The 22,113-nt window shown below is 48.3% G+C and overlaps 1 protein-coding gene across 1 annotated transcript in view; it reads right to left on the bottom strand.

The window, feature by feature from the left end:
- CREB3L3 (cAMP responsive element binding protein 3 like 3) overlaps positions 1–22,113 on the bottom strand; it is a 47,222-nt gene that overhangs the window by 24,839 nt on the left and 270 nt on the right. Inside the window, exons 2-3 of the mRNA XM_064380739.1 lie at positions 20,443–20,592; positions 2,246–2,360 (exon numbers count right to left, since the gene is read on the bottom strand). The gene's annotated coding sequence lies outside the window, so the exon portion shown is untranslated. The remainder of the gene's footprint in view (positions 1–2,245; positions 2,361–20,442; positions 20,593–22,113) is intronic.

Genomic DNA, 22,113 nt, shown 5'->3' on the forward strand with positions numbered 1-22,113 from the left:
AATAAACACATTTCTTATTTTCATTATGTATATTTTTAGATGGAGTCTTGCCCCGTTGCACAGGCTGGGATGCAATGGCACAATCTCAGCTCATCACAACCTCCACATCCGGGGCTCAAGTGATTCTCCTGCCTCAGCTTCCCAAGTAGCTGGGATTACAGGTGTGCGCCACCATGCCTGGCTAATTTTTTTTTTTTTAATCTTTAGTAGAGACAGGGTTTCACCATGTTGGCTAGGCTGGTCTTGAACTCCTGACCTTGTGACCCGCCTGCCTCGACTTCCCAAAGTTCTTATTTATTTTTTTTATAGAGAGGAAGTCTTGCTATGTTTCCCAGGCTGGCCCAGGCCGGCCCCAACAGGCTGAACTAGCAGGAGTTTGAGACCAGCCTGGCCAACGTGGTGGCACACACCTGTAATCCCAGCTACTCGGGAGACTGAGGCGGGAGAAACGCTTGAATCCAGGAGGTGCAGGTTTCTGTGAGCCAAGGTTGCACCACTGCACTCCAGCCTGGATGACAGAGGGAGACTTCGTCTCAAAAAAAAAATTGTTTAATGTTTGCATTAAATATTATTTATTTATTTTGAGACAGGGTCTCACTTTGTCACCCAGGAGTATAGTGACATGATCTGCTCACTGTAACCTCAAACTCCTGGGTGCAAAGGATCCTTCTGCCCAGCCTTCCGAGTGCCTGGGACTATAGGCATGCACCACCACACTCAGCTCATTAAAAATAATAATAATAATCAATAAATGGGCCAGGCACGGTGGCTCATGCCTGTAATCCCAGCACTTTGGGAGGCCGAAGCGGGCAGGTCACCTCAGGTCAGGAGTTCCAGACCAGCCTGACCAACATGGAGAAACCCTGTCTCTACTAAAAATACAAAAATTAGCCAGGTATGGTGGCGCGTGACTGTAATCCCAGCTATTCAGGAGGCTGAGGCAGGAGAATCACTTGAACCCGGGAGGCGGAGGTTGCATTGAGCCAAGATTGAGCCACTGCACTCTAGCCTGGGCAACAAGCACAAAATTCTGTCTCAAAAAAAAATTTTTTTTGCCAGGCACAGTGGCTCACGCCTGTAATTCCAGCACTTTGGGAGGCCAAGGTGGGTGGATCACGAGGTCAAGAGATCGAGACCATCCTGGTCAACATGGTGAAACCCCGTCTCTACTAAAAATACAAAAAATTAGCTGGGCACGGTGGCAAGTGCCTGTAATCCCAGCTACTCAGGAGGCTGAGGCAGGAGAATTACCTGAACCCAGGAGGCAGAGGTTGCAGTGAGCCGAGATCGAGTCATTGCACTCCAGCCTGGGTAACAAGACCGAAACTCGTCTCAGGGAAAAAAAAAAAAAATTTCTTGGATTTTTTTTTTTTTTGAGACAGGGTCTTGCTCTGTTGCCCAGTCTGGAGTGCAGTGGTACAATCATGGCTGATGCAGCCTCCACCTCCTGGGCTCAAGTCATCCTCCTGCCTCAGCCTCCCAAAGTGCTGGGACTACAGGTATCCCCACTGCCCCAGGCACTTTTTTTTTTTTTTTTTTTTTTGAGAAGGAGTTTGCTCTTGTCGCCCAGGCTGGAGTACAATGGAAATCTCGGCTCACCACAACCTCTGCCTTCTGGATTCCCGCCTCAGCCTCCTGAATAGCTGGGATTAGGCATGTGCCGCCATACCTGGCTAATTTTTTTTTTTTTTTGTATTTGTAGTAGAGATGGGGTTTCACTATGTTGGCTAGGCTGGTCTCGAACTCCTGACCTGAGGTGATCCTCCCACCCTGGCCTCCCAGAGTGCTGGGATTACAGGTGTAAGCCATTGCACCTGGCCTAAAATTATTTTTTGAAAAATTATCTGTAGGTTTTCATCTTTGACTGGGGTCCATGCTTCTAATCACCACGTTGTTGAAGGATCAACTGTAGTTTGAATTTATGAATCTAATCTTTGCAATTAATAAAATATACATACGTATAAAAAACAAAAATATATATGCAAAATGTTATATATTTAGATATAAATAATATTCACATATTTTTACATATTCATATATTACTTATATATTACTAGTATATATACTATATTATATACAAATATAATATATATTTTAATATATATGCTATAATATATAAATACTATATGTACTATACAGTTAATAAAATATATGTTGTTATATATTAATTATAAAAAGAAAAAAATATTATTTATTATACATACTATAGTATATAATATATAACATATATTTATAAGATACATACTATAGCCGGGTATGGTGGCTCACACCTGTAATCCAAGCACTTTGGAGGCCAAGGCGAGCAGATCACCTGAGGTCGGGAGTTCAAGAACAGCCTGATCAACATGGTGAAACCCTGTCTTAAAAAAAAAAAAAAGATACATACTATAATATATATGAATACCATATATAGTTAATAAAAACGTATATAAAATAAATATATAAATAATATATACCACATATGATGTATGTAATTTATATTTGCTTTATATACATAAATTGTTTTTGAGACAGGGTCTCACTCTATCAGGCTGAGTGCAGTGGTGTGATCTTGGCTCACTGCAGCCTCAAACTCCAGAGCTCAAGTGATCCTCCCACCTCAGCCTCCCAAATAGCTGGGACCACAGGCGTGTACCATCATACCCAGCTGTATTTTGTATATTTTTTAGAGATGAGATCTTGCCGTCTTGCCCAGGCTGGTCTTGAACTCCTGGGCTCAAGCAATCCTCCTGCCTCTGCCTCCCAAAATGGTAAGATTATAGGCCTGACCCACCTCGCCTGACCCCAAGTATGCATGTATGTATACATATTGAGACAGATTTTTGTTTTTTTGAGATGAAGTCTCACTCTGTCACACAAACTGGAGTGCAATGACGCGATCTCAGCTCACTGCAACCTCCCCCTCCCGGGTTCAAGCGATTCTCCTGCCTCAGGCTCCTTAATAGCTGGGATTACAGGTGCCCACCACCACGTCTGGCTAATTTTTGTATTTTTAGTAGAGATGGGGTTTCACCATGTTGGTGAGGCTGGAACCCAAGTATGTTTTTAAAGTTAAATTTAATTTTCCTTTGAATTTTTGAAATAAAGCTGCTGGAAAATTTAAGAGGATACCACCTTAAGAGGTGGAGATAAATAATAGATAAATGAATAAATAAAAGTCTATGTGGGCCAGGCGCAGTGGTTCCCGCTTGTATCCAGCACTTTGGGAGGGTGAGGCAGTCCACCTGCGGTGAGGAGTTGAGACCAGGCCGGGCAACATAATGAAAACTTCTCTCTACTAAAAATACAAAAATTAGCTGGGTGCAGTGGCCCACACTTGTAAACCCAGCACTTTGGGAGGCTGAGGCAGGTGGATTACCTGAGGTCAGGAGTTCAAGACCAGCCTGTCTAACATGGCCAAACCCTGTCTCTACTAAAAATACAAAAATTAGGCACAAGCCTGTAATCCCAGCACTTTAGGAGGCCGAGGCAGGTGGATCACGAAGTCAGGAGTTCAAGACCAGCCTGGCCAAGATGTTGAAACCCCGTCTCTACTAAAAATACAAAAATTAGCTTGGCGTGGTGGCACACACCTGTAATCCCAGCTACTCAGGAGGCTGAGGCAGGAGAATTGCTTGAACCCGGGAGGCGGAGGTTGTAGTGAGTCAAGACTGTGCCACTGTGCTCCAGCCTGGCAACAGAGCAAGACTCCATTTCACAAAAAAAAAAAAAAAAAAAGGAGGAGGAGGAGGAGGTGGAGGATCTTTTCACACCCTCAGCCTCAGAGTCTGCCTGCCTTTAGGGCTGTCACTATTTTGATGGGTGTGCGTGTGTAAGAAATCCGTCGTGCTGCAGTCCCATGACACCCACCGCATGCCCGGCTCTGGCTCTCCCTTCCTGGCTGCCTTAGCCCTTTGGCCTCTGCACAGCTCTGGTCGTGCAGACAGTCCCCATTCTGCACAGGAGGACAGAGGAGCTGATAAGGGGATGTGACTCCTTGGCCACTGCATGAGTCAGGCACAAGAGCTGACAACACCCAGGTCCCCTGCTCCAGATAGGCTTGCCCTGCGGTCCTTGAGCACCTCCCTCATGGGCCAGTTCCTGGTGGAGAGAGTGAGGAGGTCCAGGGGGCAGCTCCTCCTCCTCCCCTCTCTCCTCCCTTCCTCCCTCTCCACTCTGTTCCTCTTGCCTTCCTCCTCCTCCTTGCTCCCTCCTCCTTGGCCGTTTCCCTCCACCTCTTCCCTCTCCTCCTCCCCCTCCTCCCTGTTCCCTTCTCTCTTCTCCTCTCTCCCCGTCCTCCCCCTCATCCTCCCGTTGTTCCCTCTCCTACTCCGCTCCCTCCTTTTTTCTCTGCCTCCTCCCCGTCCTCCTCTGCCTCCTCTCTTCTCACTCCTCCTCCTCCCACTCCTCCCCTTCTTCCCTCTCCTCCCCCTCCTCCTTCTCCACTCCTTCCTCCCCTTCCTTCCCTTGTGCTACAGCCAGGCAGTGAGTAAAACCCTTGTGATGTGGGTGTGCCAGGGGCCGGCCAGGAGGGCACAGGGGACTCTGATCGGCCTCGTGAGCGATGCCACTGATCAGGACCTGACCCTCCAGGCATCCAACTCTCCTCTGATGTCCTGGTGGATGCCGGGAATTCCAGCATCTGCTCTTGGAGGGGCGGGTGAAGACGGGACATTGGAGCCAGGGCCTCCAAATCCAATGAGTCTGGGGTCCTCGCTCTGCCCTTCCTAGAACACAGGACACTGTGCTTGAGAACTGATTCATTCATTCCTGACTGTTACTGCTTGTGACTGCCATTGCACTCCAGCCTGGGCAACAGAGCGAGACTCTGTCTCAAAAAAAGAAAGAAAAAGGAAGAAAGGAAGGAAGGAAGGAAGAAAGTAGGAAAGAAAGAAAGAAGGAAAGGAAAGAAAGAAAGAAAACAGAGGCCAGGTGCGGTGGCTCACGCCTGTAATCCTAGCACTTTGGGAGGCCGAGGTGGGTGGATTACCTGAGGTCAGGAGTTCAAGACCAGCCTGGCATCATGGTGAAATTTCATCTTTAAAAAAAAAAGAAAGAAGGAAGGAAGGAAGGAAGGAAGGAAGGAAGGAAGGAAGGAAGGAAGGGCCATCCCGTTTCAGGGAAACAGGCTGTTTCCAGGGCAGTGCTCAGAGCCCGCACCTGCCCCTCACATCACCTGACCCATGCCCCTCAGTCCTGCCCCCACCCTCACAGTCTCACCACCTCCTCCTGTTGATTGCTTTATGGCTGGTGGGTCCAAAGGTCACAGCGGATGGATCCTCTCACCTGGAAAAGGAGGCACAGGAGCCCCCACTGGCTGTGGAGGCCATGAGCTTGCATCCTTCCTGTTGGTGGAGGGAACTTGGGGGGCGGGGGTGTCTCCTCTGCTCCACCCTACAGGGGTTGACCTACAGAGGTTGAGGAGGACAGCATCTCCAGGCCCCAGGAACTGAATTCTCCCTGGCCATGCATCTCTATCTAGTTTGCAAGATCAAACTGTGGGCAGGATCCGTTTCTTCTTTTTTTGAGACAGAGTTTCGCTCTTGTTGCCAGGCTGCGGTGCGCTGGCGCCACCTCGGTTCACTTAAACCTCCTGCTTCCAGGTTCAAGCGATTGTCCTGACTCAGCCTCCTGAGTAGCTGGGATTATAGGCACCTGTGACCAGGCTGGGCTAATTTTTTTTTTTTTTGAGATGGAGTTTCGCTCTTGTTACCCAGGCTGGAGTGCAATGGCGCGATCTCGGCTCACCGCAACCTTCGCCTCCCGGGTTCAGGCAATTCTCCTGCCTCAGCCTCCTGAGTAGCTGGGATTACAGGCACGCGCCACCATGCCCAGCTAATTTTTTGTATTTTTAGTAGAGACGGGGTTTCACTGTGTTGACCAGGATGGTCTCGATCTCTTGACCTCGTGATCCACCCGCCTCGGCCTCCCAAAGTGCTGGGATTACAGGCGTGAGCCACCGCGCCCAGCCCTGGGCTAATTTTTTTTTTTTTTTTTTTTTTTGTAGAGACAGGATTTCACCATGTTGGTCAGGCTGGTCTTGAACTCGTGACCTCAGGTGATCCACCCGCCTCGGCCTCCCAAAGTGCTGGGATAACAGACGTGAGCCACCGCACCCAGTCAAGGGTTCTTTCCTTGGGAGGCCTTTCCACTTGGCCTGTAGATGCTTGCTTCTCCGAGTCTCACCTCACATCGTCTACCTTCCTGTGCATATCTGCTTCTGTGTCCACATTTCTCCACACCCAACCCCACTATTTTCTGTTTGTTTGTTTGTTTGAGACAGGGGCTTACTCTGTCACCCAGGCCGGAGTGCAGTGACACGATATCGGCTCACTGCAACCTCCCCCTCCCAGGTTCAAGCCATTCTCCTGCCTCAGCCTCCTGAGTAGCTGAGACTTCCGGCGCCCACCACCATGCCCACCTAATTTTTGTTTGTTTTTTTGGGTTTTTTTGTTGTTGTTGTTTTTGTTTTTTGATACGGAGTCTCGCTCTGTCACCTGCAGTGCAGTGACGGGGTCTCCACTCACTACAACCTCTGCCTCCTGGGCTCAAGCCATACTCCTGCCTCAGCCTCTGGAGTAGCTGGGACTACAGGCACCTGCCACCACATCCAGCTAATTTTTGTGTTTTTATTAGAGACAACATAAAATACAAAAATTTTTGTATTTTATGTTGGCTAGGCTGGTCTTGAACTCTTGACCTCAGGTGATCTGCCCACCTCAGCATCCCAAAGTGCTGGGATTACAGGTGTGAGCCACCATGCGAGGCCATTTATTTGTGTGATTATTTTTCAGCCACAGTCTCCCTCTATCACCCAGGCCTCATTGCAGGCTCAATCTCCCAGGCTCAAGCGATCCTCCCACCTCGGTCTCCCGAGTAGCTGGGACAGCAGGTACATGCCACCTGGCCTAGCTAATTAAAAAATTTGGGGTGGAGCACAGGCAAGGTGGCTGATGCCAGTAATCCCAGCACTTTGAGGGGCTGAGGAGGGCGAATCACCTGAGCCCAGGAATTTGAGACCAGCCTGGGCAACACAGCAAGACCCCATCTCTACAAAAAATACAAAAATTGGCTGGGCAAGGTGGCTCTAACCTGTAATCCCAGCACTTTGAGAGGCTCAAAGGTCAAGAGATTGAGACCAGCCTGGCCAACATGGTGAAACCCCGTCTCTACTAAAAATACAAAAATTGGCTGGGTGTGCTGGTGCACGCCTGTAATCCCAGCTACTCGGGAGGCCGAGGCAGGAGAATCACTTGAACCTGGGAAGCAGAGGTTGCAGTGAGCTAAGATCGTGCCACTGCACTCCAGCCTGGCGACGGAGCGAGACTAGGTCTCAAAAACAACAACAAAAAAACTTAGCCAGGTGTGACGGTGCATGCCTGTGGTCCCAGCTACGCAGGAGGTCAAGGCAGGAGGATGGCTTGAGCCCAGGAGGTTGAGGCTGCAGTGAGATATAATGATATCACTGCAGTCCAGCCTAGGTGACAGCAAGACCCCGTCTAAAGAGAAACAGAGACTTGGTCGGGCGTGGTGGCTCACGCCTGTAATCCAAGCACTTTGGAGGCCAAGGCGGGCGGATCACCTGAGGTCGGGAGTTCAAGACCAGCCTGACCAACATGGTGAAACCCCGTCTTTAAAAAAAAAAAAGAGAGAAAGAGAGACTTGACTCCTACCCCTAGCTCGGCAGCAAACTCATGACGTCAGAGAGTTGCTTCTCCTCTCCCAGACTGTTTCCTGGTCTATGAAATGTGGGGATAGATGTGAAGGTTATATAAAGCCCGTGCAGCTCAAACATGGAGGTTAATGTTTAATCCCAGGTAGGCCAGGGACGGTGGCTCAGACCTGTAATCCCAGCACTTTGGGAGGCCGAGGTGGGCAGAGCACAAGGTCAGGAGATCGAGACCATCCCGGCTAACACAGTGAAACCCCATCTTTACTGAAAGAAATACAAAAAATTAATGCCCCTGTAATCCCAGCTACTCAGAAGGCTGAGGCAGAGAACAGCTTGAACCCAGGCGGCGGAGGCTGCAGCGAGCCAAGATGGACCGCACTCCAGCCTGGTGACAGAGCGAGACTCCGCCTCAAAAAAAACAAAAAAGAAAGAAAAGAAAACAGTGAAGGATGCGATAATGCTGAAGATGGTACTAAACGTTGGCTCTTCAACAACTTTCGTAAAAGGAAACATTTTAATAGTAAATTTAAAAAGAAACAAAGTATCTGGTGCCTGAAACAGATGCAGAGGAAAATAAACAATGTCGTTAAATTCCAGGCAGCTCCTGTTGCCCGTGGGAGGTCCTAGATTAGGCAACTTTTTTTTTTTTTTTTTTTTGAGACGGAGTTTCGCTCTTGTTACCCAGGCTGGAGTGCAATGGCGAGATCTCGGCTCACCGCAACCTCCGCCTCCTGGGTTCAGGCAATTCTCCTGCCTCAGCCTCTTCAGTAGCTGGGATTACAGGCACGTGCCACCATGCCCAGCTAATTTTTTTGTATTTTTAGTAGAGACGGGGTTTCACGATGTTGACCAGGATGGTCTTGATCTCTTGACCTCGTGATCCACCCGCCTCGGCCTCCCAAAGTGCTGGGATTACAGGCGTGAGCCACTGCGCCCGGCCTAGGCAACTTTTTAAATTATTTATTATTTATTTATTTGTTGTATTTTTTTTTTTTTTTTGAGACGGAGTCTTGCTCTGTCTCCCGGGCTGGAGTGCTGTGGTGCGATCTCGTCTCACTGCAACCTCCACCTCCCAGGTTCAAGTGATTCTCCTGCCTCAGCCTCCTGAGTAGCTATGATTACAGGACAGCGCCTCCACACCTGGCTAATTTTTTTATTTTTTGGAGACGGAGTCTCACTCCGTCACCCAGGCTGGAGTAAAATGGCACAATCTCAGCTCACTGCAACCTCCGCCTCCCGCGTTCAAGCGATTCTCCTAGTTCAGCCTCCCGAGTAGCTGGGATTACAGGGGCAATAATTTTTTGTATTTCTTTTAGTAAAGACGGGGTTTCACTGTGTTACAGGTGTGCACCATCACGCCCCGCTAATTTTGTATTTTTAGTAGAGATGGGGTTTCACCATGTTAGTCAGGCTGGTCTCGAACTCCTTACCTCGTGATCCACCTGCCTCAGGCTCCCAAAATGCTGGGATTACGGGTGTGACCCACCAGGCCCAGGTGATGGTCAACTTTATTTTAAAAATTTTTTTTAGAGATGGGGTCTTGCTCTGTTCCCCAAGCTGGAGTGCAGGGGTGAAATTGTAGTTTACTGTAGCCTCCAATTCCTGGGCTTAAGTGATCTTCCCACCTCAGCTTTCCAAGCAACTGGGACTACAGGCATGCACCACCAGGCCTGGTTAGAACTTCTTAATTTGCACTATGTATCTAAATGTCTTTCATTTGTATAGCATGCCAAATCCAAGTATTCCTTTTTTTTTTTTAATTTAATTTTTTAAAATTGAGCTAGGCACGGTGGCTCATGCCTGTAATTCCAGTACTTTGGGAGCCCAAGGCGGGTGGATCGCTTGAGGTCAGGAGCTCGAGACCAGGCTGGCCACCATGGCAAAACCCTGTATCTACTAAAAATACAAAAAATAGCCGAACGTGGGGGTGCATGCCTGTAATCGCAGCTACTCAGAAGGCTTAGACAGGAGAATCACATGAACCTGGGAGGCAGAGGTTGTAGAGAGCCAAGATCATGCCTCTGCACTCCAACCTGGGCAACAGAGTGAGACCCCGTCTCTACAAAAATAAAATAAAATAAGGCCGGTTGTGGTGGCTCACGCCTGTAATCCCAGCTACCGAGGAGGCTGAGGCAGGAGAATTGCTTGAACACCAAAGGCAGAGGTTTCACTGAGCCGAGATTGCACCACTGCACTCCTGCCTGGGCAACAGAGCAAGACTCTGTCTCAAAAAAATAAATTAATAAAATTTAAAAAATAAAAAATATAATAAAATTCTAAATGAAATAACTCAGTGGGTACTGTAGAGGGCAGAGTTCTAATGGTTCTCATTTCTAGGTGGCTGAACTTGTTCTCACAGTTAATTGCTAAAGGTTTGAAGATGTATGTCTAGCTACCCTGGTGGCCTCTCCACATGGGGGTGTGACAAGCACCTCAGACTCAACACAGCAGAACCTGAGCTCCTCATTTTCTTTTAAACCTGCACATCTTGCTACGCTACCATTCCTTTTTTTTTTTTTTTTTGAGACAAAGCCTCGCTCTATCACACAGTCTGGAGTGCAGTGGTGCGATCTTGGCTCACTGCAGCGTCCAACTCCCGGGTTTGAGCAATTCTCCTGCCTCAGCCTCCCGAGTAAGTGGGATCACAGGTGTGCTCCACCATGCCAGACTAATTTTTGCATTTTTAGTAGAGACGGTGTCTCGCCATGTTGCCCAGGTTGGTCTTGAACTTCTGAACTCAAGTGACCCACCCACCTCCACCTCCCAAAGTGCTGGGATTACAGGCGTGAGCCACCACGCCCAGTCAGCCATTCCCATTTTATGAAGCCGAAGTACCATCCTTCCAGAGGGGTGAGGTCCAAATTTCGCATTGTCCCTCACTTTTTCTCTCCTACGTGCAAACCCTGCACCAGGAAAGTCTTGTCTGCTCCACGTTCAAAATGCATCCTGCTTCTACCTAATGCAGCCTCACCTTAGCCGGCCTGGACCCGCCCAGTCCCCTCCACCCTCGATTTCCCCACTCTTACCCAGCAAACTTGGTCTTCCACGCAGCAGCCACCAGAGGGCGGCCGCGAGCACAGGAGTCAGGGCCGGTCCCTCCTCCGCCCGCAACCCTCTATGGCTCCCACCTCCTTGGAGGTCCAAGCCCAAGTCCTCCCTGTGGTCCACAAAGCACTGCATGGCCTGCTCGGCCCCCTACCCCTACCCACTCCCCATCTTCCCCTCCTCCTTCTCTCCCCGTTGCTCATTCTGCTATAGCTACACAGGCCTCCTTACTGCTCCTCCAACACCAAGCGTGTTTCTGCCTCAGGGCCTTTGCGTGGGCTGTGCCCTCTGCCTCAAAACCTTTTCCCGATATCTGTGGGGCACACCTCTGCCCAAATGTAACCTCCTCAGTGAGACCCACCCCAACAGCCTTCTTAAAACTGTAACCTTGGCCAGGCACAGTGGCTCATGCCTCCCATCCCAGCACTTTAGGAGGCTGAGGTGGGCAGATCGCTTGAGCACATGAGTTCGAGACCAGCCTGGGCAACATGGCGAAACCCTGTCTTTACTAAAAATACAAAAATTAGCCAGGCATGGTGGTGCACACCGGTAGTCCCAGCTACTCAGGAGGCTGAGACAGGAGAATCACTTGAGCTCAGGAGGTGGAGGCTGCAGTAAGCTGAGATCACACGACTGCATTCGAGACTGGGCAACAGAGTAAGACTTTGTCTCAAAGAAACAAAACAGCCTGGCGCGGTGGCTCACGCCTGTAATCCTAGCACTTTGGGAGGCCAAGGTGGGTGAATCACCTGAGGTCAGGAGTTCAAGACCAGCCTGGCCATCATGGTGAAACCCCATCTTATTTTTAAAAAAAAAAACTGCAACCTTTCCTCAACTCTCTCCTTCCACAGTTCTAGCCCCTTCCCTGCTTTATTTTATTTTTAATTTTTAGACAAGCTCTCACTATGTTGCCTTGCTTAGTTTGGACCTCCTAGGCTCAAGTGATCCTCCCACCCAGCCTCCCAAAGTGCTGGGATTACAGGCATGAGCCACTGCACCCAAGCTCCTTCCTCGCTGTATTCATCTGTGTGGCTCTTCCTGGCATCTTATTGGTGGCCAATTTCTTCCCCAGACCATAAATTCCATGAGGGCAGGGGTTTTATTTCATCCAATGCTTGGCACTTAGTAGGGTTTCTCTCTCTCTCTTTTTTTTTTTTTTTAGACAGAGTCTTGCTCTGTTGCCCAGGCTGGAGTGCAGTGGCACGATCTTGGCTCACTGCAACCTCTGCCTCCCAGGTTCAAGTGATTCTCCTGCCTCAGCCTCCAGAGGAGCTGGGACTACAGGCACACGCCACCACACCCAGTTAATTTTTGTATTTTTAGTAGAGATTGGGTTTCACCATGTTGGCCAGGATGGTCTGGATCTCTTGACCTCGTGATCGGCCCACCTCGGCCTCTCAAAGTGCTGGGATTACAGGCGTAAGCCACTGCGCCCAACCACTTAGTAGGATTTCAATAAAAATGTGTCAAATCAATGAACCTTGAGAGAAGTGACTCATAGTAGCTTGATAATAAAGAACATGGCCAAAAGCCACACAAAACAAAAGAATATGACCATGTTTCATGTCTCAAATGGCTCCCAATGTACTCACATCCTGTATTGTGCTGGGCAAATTAGAGCCCATTGCTCACTGCCTGTTGTACAGCCTGAGTTAAAAACTGATTTGGTGGCTGGGCACAGTGGCTCACGCCTGTAATTCCAGCACTTTGAGAGGCCAAGGTGGGTGAATCACGAGGTCAGGAGATCGAGACCATCCTGGCTAACATGGTGAAACCCCATCTCTACTAAAAATATAAAAAATTAACTGGGCATGGTGGCATGCACCTGTAATCCCAGCTACTTGGGAGGCCGAGGCAGGAGAATCGCTTGAACCCAGGAGGTGGAGGTTGCAGTGAGCCGAGATCACAGCACTGCACTCCAGCCTGGCAACAGAGGGAGACTCCATCTCAAAAAAAAAAAAGAAAGAAAAGAAAAAGAAAGAAAGAAAAAGAGGAAACTAAGGCCCAGAAGATTGAAATGAGTTTCTCAAAACTCCATGTTTCTGAGAGACTCCCTATTTACCAAATTCTCCAAACAGGACCTCAAATGCCTCACATAAAGTGCAGAGACCACATTTACAAATAAACAGTTCCATAAATTGCATGTCAGAGAGAGCTCTGCACACACCCATTTGATCTTGCTAAGCCTGGGACATTTTTAATTGCCCCTGTAAAAAAAAAAAAAAAAGTCATTGCACTTCCTACAGCCTTGACTTTGGAACTTTGATCAGAGCGATTTCGACATGTCAAAACCTCAGTTTAATTTTATGCTTCTTCCCAGCATTTCACTTCAGTCAGAACTTGGTGAGGCTGGGCGTGGTGGCTCACGCCTGTAATCCTAGCAATTTGGGAGGCAGACATGGGTGGATCACCTGAGGTTAGGAGTTTGAGACCAGTCTGGCCAACATGGCAAAACCCCGTTTCTACTAAAAATACAAAAATTAGCCGGGCGTGGTGGCAGGCGCTTGTGGTCCCAGCTACATGGGAGATGAGGCAGGAGAATCACTTGAACCCAGGAGGCGGAGGTTGCAGTGAGCTGAGATCGTGCCACTGCACTCCAGCCTGGGTGACAGAGCAAGACTCCATTTCAAAATAGTAATAATAATAATAATAATAATAATAATTAGTAAATCACCAGAAAGTGAAAAAAATAAATTTTATGTATTCTCCTTCTCTCCTGCAATGAAATCCATTCTGCTTTTCATGTTCCCTCACAGTTCTCATTCACCTGCACAAATCCTTGATTTTAGCACTATAAAAGAAATGTCATCATGAGCATCCGTCGGCCAGGACGTGGCACGAAGTCATAAAGAAACTGTAGAAACCAGCTGGGTGCAGCGGCTCACACCCGTAGTCCCAGCACTTCGGGAGGCCGAGGCAGGCAGATCACCTGAGGTCAGGAGTTTGAGACCAGCCTGGCCAACATGGTGAAACCTCGTCTCTGCTAAAAAAAAAAAAAAAAAACTCCAAAAATTAGCCAGATGTGGTGGCAGGTGCCTGTAATCCCAACTACTTGGGAGGCTGAGGCAGGGAAATTGCTTGAACCTGGGAGGCAGAGGTTGCAGTGAGCCGAGATTGAACCACTGCACTCCAGCCCGGGCGACAGAGCAAACAAGACTGTCTAAACAACGACAACAAAGAAACTTCACTTGGTCGTCAAGAAGGTGGATGACTTCTGTGATGAATTAGATAATCATTTCTGAATACTGGAAAATATGTCCTGATTCCTTTTTTTTTTTTAAGGGCCTAAGCCCATCTAATCAGACACTTCAAGGAAGAAGTCTTAGAAAGGTATATATATATATATATATATATATATATATTTTTTTTTTTTTTTTTTTTTTTTTAGACAGAGTCTCACTCTGTCGTCCAGGCTGGAGTGCAGTGGCCCGATCTTGGCTCACCGCAACCTCCGCCTCCCAGAATCAAGCGATTCTCCTGCCTCAGCCTCCCGAGTAGCTGGGATTCCAGGCATGTACCACCACGCTCAGCTAATTTTTGTATTTTTAGTAGAGACGGGGTTTCAACATATTGGCCAGGCTGGTTTGAACTCCTGACCTCATGATCCGCCCACCTGGGCCTCCCAAAGTGCTGGGAATACAAGTATGAGTCACTACACCTGGACCTTTTTTTTTTAAGACGGAGTTTCACTCTTGTTGCCCAGGCCAGAGTGCAATGGCGTGATCTCTGCTCACTGCAACCTCCGCCTCCTGGGTTCAAGCAATTCTCCCACCTCAGCCTCCCAAGTAGTTGGGATTACAGGCGCCTGACATCACTCCCAGCTAATTTTTCTACTTTTAGTAGAGACGAGGTTTCACCATGTTGACCAGGCTGGTCTTAAACTCCTGACCTCAGGTGAGCCTCCCACCTTGGCCTCCCAAGTTCTAGGATTACGGGGTGAGCCACCATTCCTTGCCATTTTTTTTTTTTTTTTGAGACAGAGTCTTGCTCTGTCCCAGACTGGAGTGCTGTGGCACAATCTTGGCTCATTGCAACCTCCACCTCCCAGGTTTAAGTGATTCTCCTGCCTCAGCCTCCCAAGTAGCTGGGATTACAGGCACCTGCCACCACACCCAGCTAAATTTTGGATTTTCAGTAGGGATGGCGTTTCACCATGTTGGCCAGGCTGATCTGGACACTCCTGACTTTGTGATCCACCCACCTTGGCCTCCCAAAGTGCTGGGATAACAGTCGTGAGCCACTACTCCTGCCCTAATTTTTAATAATAGCTATTAATATTAACCAGCGTTTCTCAAAATTCCCAAAACTTGAACAACTGGCCCTTGGCCACCAGAAGGAGCTGCCTTCTGCACAGCACTGCTAAGCTTCTCCTTGAACCCTGTACCCCAGGATGTTAAGTTAATCAGTTGCAGCTCTGGAAGAAGGCTCAGATTGGTTTCTGGAGTTCTACCCCGGGAGCTCAGCCACAGGCTAAGAGCAAGAGAGGTTCCATCAGGGACTCACTGGCATAGGATGAGAACATCCTGTGATCCAAGGGGCCAGGCTTTGAGCCAGGCGTGTTTGCCCCAAACCCTGCAGGTTGCACCCTGCCACCCTGCCACGACGTCCCCAAAGCAGCCTGATTTGCTTGATCACATCTGTGCTCATCAAATACCTCCTGTGTGTCAGGCTCTGTGCTGGCAGCCAGGGACGCCAAGATGGATGAGTTCCCGGTGTTCCAGGAACTCACAGAGTTCACGAAATTCAATTAACCATGTGTTCATATCCCTAAACATTATAAGGCATAGTTTTTCTTTTCTATAATTTATGTTTAATCCTTTTCAAATAGTGGTAAAAGCCGGGCGCAGTGGCTCACACCTGTAATCTCAGCACTTTGGGAGGCCGAGGTGGGCAGATCACGAGGTCAGGAGTTCGAGACCAGCTGGAACAACATGGTGAAACCCCCATCTCTACTAAAAATACAAATATTAGCCGGGCATGGTGGTGCGTGCCTGTAGTCCCAGCTACTCGGGAGGCTGAGGCAGGAGAATCGCTTGAACCTGGGAGGCGGAGGTTGCAATGAGCTGAGATTTCACCACTGCACTCCAACCTGGGCGACTAAATAAATAAATAAAAATAAATACATAAATAGTGGTAAATGCATGTATATCATAAAATTTACCATCTTAAGCTCTTTTTTTTTTTTTTGAGATAGGGTTTTGCTCTCCCACTCAGGCTGGAGTACAGTGGCGTAATTACAGCTCTCTGTAGCCTCGACCTCCTAAGCTTAAGCGATCCTCCTGCCTCAGCCTCCTGAGTAGCTTGAATGACAGGCACACACTGTCACATTCAGCTAATTTTTGTATTTTTTTGTAGAGATGGGGTTTTGTCATGTTGCCCAGGCTGCGCTGCAACTTCTGAGCTCAACTGATCTGCCCTGGCCTCCCAAAATGTTGGGATTACAGGCGTGAGCCACTGTGCCCAGCCAAATTTTGTTGTTTCTGTTTTTGACACAGTTTTGCTCTTGTCACCCAGGCTGGAGTCTCAGCCTCCTGAGTAGCTGGGATTACAGTCGCCTGCCACCATGCCTGGCTAATTTTTTTTTTTTTTTTAGTAGAGACGGGGGTTTCACCATGTTGGCCAGGCTGGTCACGAACTTCTGACCTTAGGTGATCCAGCTGCCTTGGCCTTCCAAAGTGCTAGAATTACAGGTGTAAACCACCACACACAGCCTTTTTCTTTTGTGTTTTTTTTTTTTGAGGAGGGGTCTCACTATGTTGCCTAGGTCTGCCTGGAACCCCTGGGCTCAAATAATCCTCCATCCTCAGCCTTCTGAGTAGCTGAGACTAAGATTCTTTCATGCTGTTGTCATTCAGGAATTTTCTGCTGTATCATACTTCTCTGTGGATCTGCATTAGGACGTATTTTTCCATTCTCCCATCAAGGGACCCTGTGTACTTCCCAAATTTTTGCCATTGAGAACATTATTGTGTGAGTCTCCTGTGTGCACAAAGGCAAGAGTTTCCCTAAGTCATATGCCCATGATTAGAATTGCTGAATCACTGGCTGTGTGCAGTGGTTCAGGCCTGTAATCCCAGCACTTTGGGAGGTCGAATCGGGCGGATCACCTGAGGTCAGGAGTTCGAGACCAGCCTGACCAACATGGTGAAACCCCCGTCTCTACTAAAAAAAAAAAAAAAATTAGCCAGGCATGGTGGCAGGCGGCTGTAATCCCAGCTACTCAGGAGGGTGAGGCAGGAGAATCACTTGAACCCGGTAAGCGGAGGTTGCAGTGAGCCCAGATCGTGCCACTACACTCCAGCCTGGGGGACAAGAAGACTTTGTCTCAAAAAAAAAAAAAAATTGCTGAGTCACAGGGTGCTCATGATAGGGTTAAATTACTTTCCAAAGGGGGTCGGTTCAGCCGTTCTTTCAGTTAATCCACTGCACAGGTGAGAGAGATAAAGTCGACAGGACATCGCTGGTTGGAAGCAACGTACGCGTGTGATATTAATACCAGCATATGCCTCTACAAGATAAATGTCACCTTGGATTGAATCTATCAAGAAAGCTATTAGAAATTTCTTTCCTGGGAGGAGCAATTTAGGAGACACCCACGTCTCTTAGACCAAGGGACAGAGGTACTCAGAAAACGTGTTATTGGAAGCAATGATAAGTGAAAATATATCACAAGAGAGGCCACAGGGCAAGCTGTGCTGGGGAGGGGTGAGGCTGGACTGTAACCGCAGCAATTAAAGCTCCTATTGGCCGCGTGCGGTGGCTCACACCTGTAATCCCAGCACTTCGGGAGGCTGAAGCAGGCGGATCGTGAGGTCAGGAGTTTGAGACCAGCCTGACCAACATAATGAAGTCCCCATCTCTACTAAAAACACAAAAATGAGCCAGGCATGGTGGCGGGTGCCTGTAATCCTAGTTCCTCCGAAGGCTGAGGCAAGAGAATTGCTTGAACCTGGGAGGCGGAGGTTGCAGTGAGCCGAGATTGTGCCACTGCACTCCAGCCTGGGCAACAGACTGAGACTCCATCTCCAAGAAAAAAAAAAAGCTCCTGTTTTATCATAAGTGCTGAGAATGGTTGCCTTATAATAAGGCAATCTGCCTCCTTGAGGACAAGAACACCCAGTTCGTTTCTTCAAGTAGCACATATATATCCAGCATCTATTATATCCAAAGAGGTAAAGTGGAAGACAAGGAGACACATCCAACATCTTCACCCTCAAAAAGTTCATAACAGGCTGCGCTTGGTGGCTCACACTTGTAATCCCAGCACTTTGGGAGGCTGAGGTGGGAGGATCGCTTGAGATCGTGGGTTTGAGACTGGCCTGGGTAAGATTTTTCTCCAAAAAATAAAAAGTTAGCTGGGCATGGTAGTATGCACCTGTAGTCCCAGGTACTTGGGAGGCTGAGGCAGGAGGATCACCTGATCCCAGGACATAGAGGCTGCAGTGAGTGGTGATTACGCCGCTGCACTCCAGCCTGGGTAACTGAGTGAGACCGTCTCCAAAAAAAAGAAGAAGAATTCCTTAACTGTTCTATGTCAAGAGCAATGCCCACAATACATACAATGAGATATCATCTTGCAAGGAACGTGAACAAATTTCCGTGACATGAACAATATGAATTAATCTCAAAAATATTATCCTAGGTCCTGGTGTAGTAGCTCACACCTGTAATCCCAGCACTTTGGGTCGTTTGAGCCCAGGAATTCGAGACCAGCCTGGGCAACATGATGAGACACCATCTCCACAAAAAATACAAAAGTTAGTTGGGCGTGGTGGGGCGAGCCTGTAGTCCCAGCTACTCTGGAGGCTGATATGGGAGGATGGCTTGAGGCCAGGAAGTCGAGGCCGTAGTGAGCTGAGATCACACCACTGCATTCCAGTCTGTGTAATAAAGTAAAACCCTGTCTAAAACAATAAAAAAAACAAAAACAAAACATTGTCCTAAGCATAATGAGCTGACACCAGAGTGCATGAGTGCAGTTCCATTTACATGAAACTCTTGAACAGGCAAAAACGAATCTATGGGGATAGAATGCAGAATCTAGCAGTGGACTTCAGCTGGCTAATAGCAACTCATAAGCATCTTTTGATACCATTGTCAACTTCTTTTCTTTTTTTTTTCCTTTTTTTTTGGAGACAGAGTCTCCCTCTGTCACCCAGGCAGGAGTGCAGTGGCAGAGTATCGGCTCACTGCAACCTCCACCTCCTGGGTTCAAGCAATTCCCCTGCCTCAGTCTCTCTAGTAGCTGTGACTACAGGCGCCCGCCATCATGACTGGCTAATTTTTGTATTTTTAGTAGAGATGGGATTTCACCATGTTGGCCAGGCTGGACTCAAACTCCTGATCTCAAGCGATCATCCTGCTCCTGGGATTGCAGGTGTGTGCCACCCTCCCAGCCTCTCCTTATTTTAATGGCTCATCGTTAAACATTTACCAGCTCACCACTGCTGGGTGTAGAGGAAGAGAATGAACTGAAAAGGCAGTGAACAAACTTTCTGGAGTGAGGGGAAGGGTTACATGGGTGTACAGATTTGTAATAGTTCAGGAAGTTGAACACTGGAGAATTATACATTAATGGCTGAGCACAGTGGCTCACGGCTGTAGTCCCAGCACTCTGGGAGGCTGAGACAGGAGGATCACGTGAGCCTAAGAGCTTGAGACCAGCCTGGGTAACATGGGGAAACCCTGTCTCGACAAAAAAATACAAAAATTAGCCAGGCATGGTGGTGCATATTTGTGGCCAGGGACACTAGAGAGGCTGAGGTGGGAGGATCCCTTGAGCCTTAGGAGGTCGAGGCTACAGTGAGCTTTGATCGTGCCACTGAACTCCAGCCTGGGGCCTGGGTGACTGAGTGAAAACTTCTCTCAAAAAAAAAAAAAAAAAAAAAACGGCCAGGAACAGTGGCTCACACCTGTAATCCCAGCACTTTGGGAGGCCAAGGCAGGTGGATCACCTGAGGTCAGGAGTTTGAGACCAGCCTTACCAATATGGAGAAACTCTCATCTCTACTAAAAATACAAAACATTAGCCGGTGTGGTGGCACATGCCTGTAATCCCAGCTACTTGGAAGGCTGAGGCAGGAGAATTGCTTGAACCTGGGAGGTAGAGGTTGCAGTGAGCTGAGATCACGCCACTGCACTCCAGCCTGGGCCACAAGAACGAAACTCCATCTCAAACAAACAAACAAACAAAAAAAGGGTAAAATAGGATAAAATGGGAAAACGATTGCTGGGCAGAACGGAAGGAACATGGAAACGGCCATGTCTCTGAAAGGGTTTGTGCTTATTTGAGGCAAGATGAGCATCCATCTGAATTGCGGGAGCCAATGAAGAGTAAAACCGAAAAACCCAGATTGTAGAAATCCAGGAGCAGCTTTCTCTAGGAGCAGTGTTTTGGTGGTGGTGGTTTTCTTTTCAAATGGAGTCTCACTCTGTCACCCAGGCTGGAGCGCAATGGTGCAATCTTGGCTCACCGCAACACCTGCCTCCCGGGTTCAAGCACTTCTGCCTCAGCCTCCTGAGTAGCTGGGAATACAGGTATGCACCACCACACCTGGCTAATTTTTTGGATTTTAGTAAATACAGAGTTTCGCTGTGTTGCCCAGGTTGGTCTCCAACTCCTGACCGCGTTATCCGCCCGCCTCAGCCTCCCAAAGTGCTGGGATTACAGGTGTGAGCCACTGCACCCAGCCCAAATTAAGCAAATTTTTAATGAGTTACACCACCAGGTAAATAAAATGACCTACCTTCCTTCCTTCCTCCCTTCCTTTCTTTCTTTCTTTTTTGAGGTGGAGTCTCCCTCTGTCACCCAGGCTGGAGTGCGATCTCGGATCACTGCAACCTATGCCTCCCAGTTTCAAGTGATTCTTCTGCCTCAGCCTTCCAAGTAGCTGGAACTACAGACACACATCACCATATAGAGATGGGGTGTCATCATATCGGCCAGGCTGGTCTCAAATTCCTGACCTCATGATCTGCCTGCCTCGGCCTCCCAAAGTGCTGGGATTACAGGCATGAGCCACCACACTTGACCATAAAACGACCTTTCTTTTAATAAAGTATTATGGCTATTGTAGCAAGCAGTAAGGAGGGGCTTCAAAAAGTTCAACATAGAATTACCACATAATCCAGCAATGCCTCCTCAGAACATACACCCCAAAGAAATGAAAGCAAGGACTGAAACAGATACTCACACACTTGTGTCCACAGCAGCACGATTCACAATGGCCAGAAGACGGAAGCCACCCAAATGTCTAGTGGCAGACAAATGGGTATGCAAAATACAGTCCATCCACACAGCAGAATATTACTCAGCCTTAAAAAGGAGGGAAATTCTGGCCAGGTGCGGTGGCTCATGCCTGTAATCCCAGCACTTTGGAAGGCTGAGGTGGGTGCATCGCCTGAGGTCAGGAGTTCAAGACCAGCCTCACCAACATGTAGAAACCCTGTCTCTACTAAAAAGACAAAATTAGCGGGCGTGATGGCACATGCCTGTAATCCCGGTTACTTGGGAGACTGAGGCAGGAGAATCTCTTGAACCCAGGAGGTGGAGGTTGAGGTAAGCGGTTGCACTCCAGCCTGGGCAACAAGAGGACAAGAACGAAACCCCATCACAAATTTTTTAAAAAAAGGAGAAAAATTCTTTTTTTTTTTTAACTGCTCCTTTTTGGAGCAGGGCTACCCGATTGGAAGTATGCCCAGTGTAGTGAAGTTGGGAAATTCTAACACAGGCTACGACGTGTATGCACCTTGGGGACGTCTCCCTCAGTGAAATATACCAGACACAAAAGGACAAAACCTGTGTGATCCCACTCATATGAGGTCCCTGGAATCATCAGATTCACAGGAAGCAGGATGGTGGGCGCCAGGAACTGGGGAGGATAGGGAGTGAGGTTTCATAGGGAAAGTGTTTCAGTTTGGGAAGATGAGAAATTTCTGGCGGTGGTGGTGGTGGTGGGGGGGTGTGGAGGTGATGGCAGTGATTGCACAATCATGTGTACGTGCTAAATACCGCTGAGCTGTGCATTTAAAAAATGGTTAAATGGCAGGTTTTATGTTATGTGTATTTTATTTATTTATTTATTTTTGAGACACAGTCTTGCTCCGTCGTCAGGCGCCAGGGAAGTGCAGTGGGGCGATCTCGGCTGACTGCAACCTCCACCTCCCGGGATCAAGCAATTCTCCTGCCTCAGCCTCCCCTCCCCCCCGCGAGTAGCTGGGACTACAGGCGCACACGCCACCACGCCCAGCTAATTTTTTTTTTTATTTTTAGTAGAGACGGGGTTTCACCATGTTGGCCAGAATGGTCTCGATCTCTTGACCTCGTGATCCGCCCTCCTCGGCCTCCCAAAGTGCTGGGATTACAGGCTTGAGCCACCGCGCCCGGCCTATGTGTATTTTATAGTAAAAATGTTTTA

This window comes from Aotus nancymaae, unplaced genomic scaffold (assembly GCF_030222135.1).
Source record: "Aotus nancymaae isolate 86718 unplaced genomic scaffold, 86718_ANA_hifiasm-v0.15.2.pri h1tg000028l, whole genome shotgun sequence".
NCBI classification, from domain to species: domain Eukaryota; kingdom Metazoa; phylum Chordata; class Mammalia; order Primates; family Aotidae; genus Aotus; species Aotus nancymaae.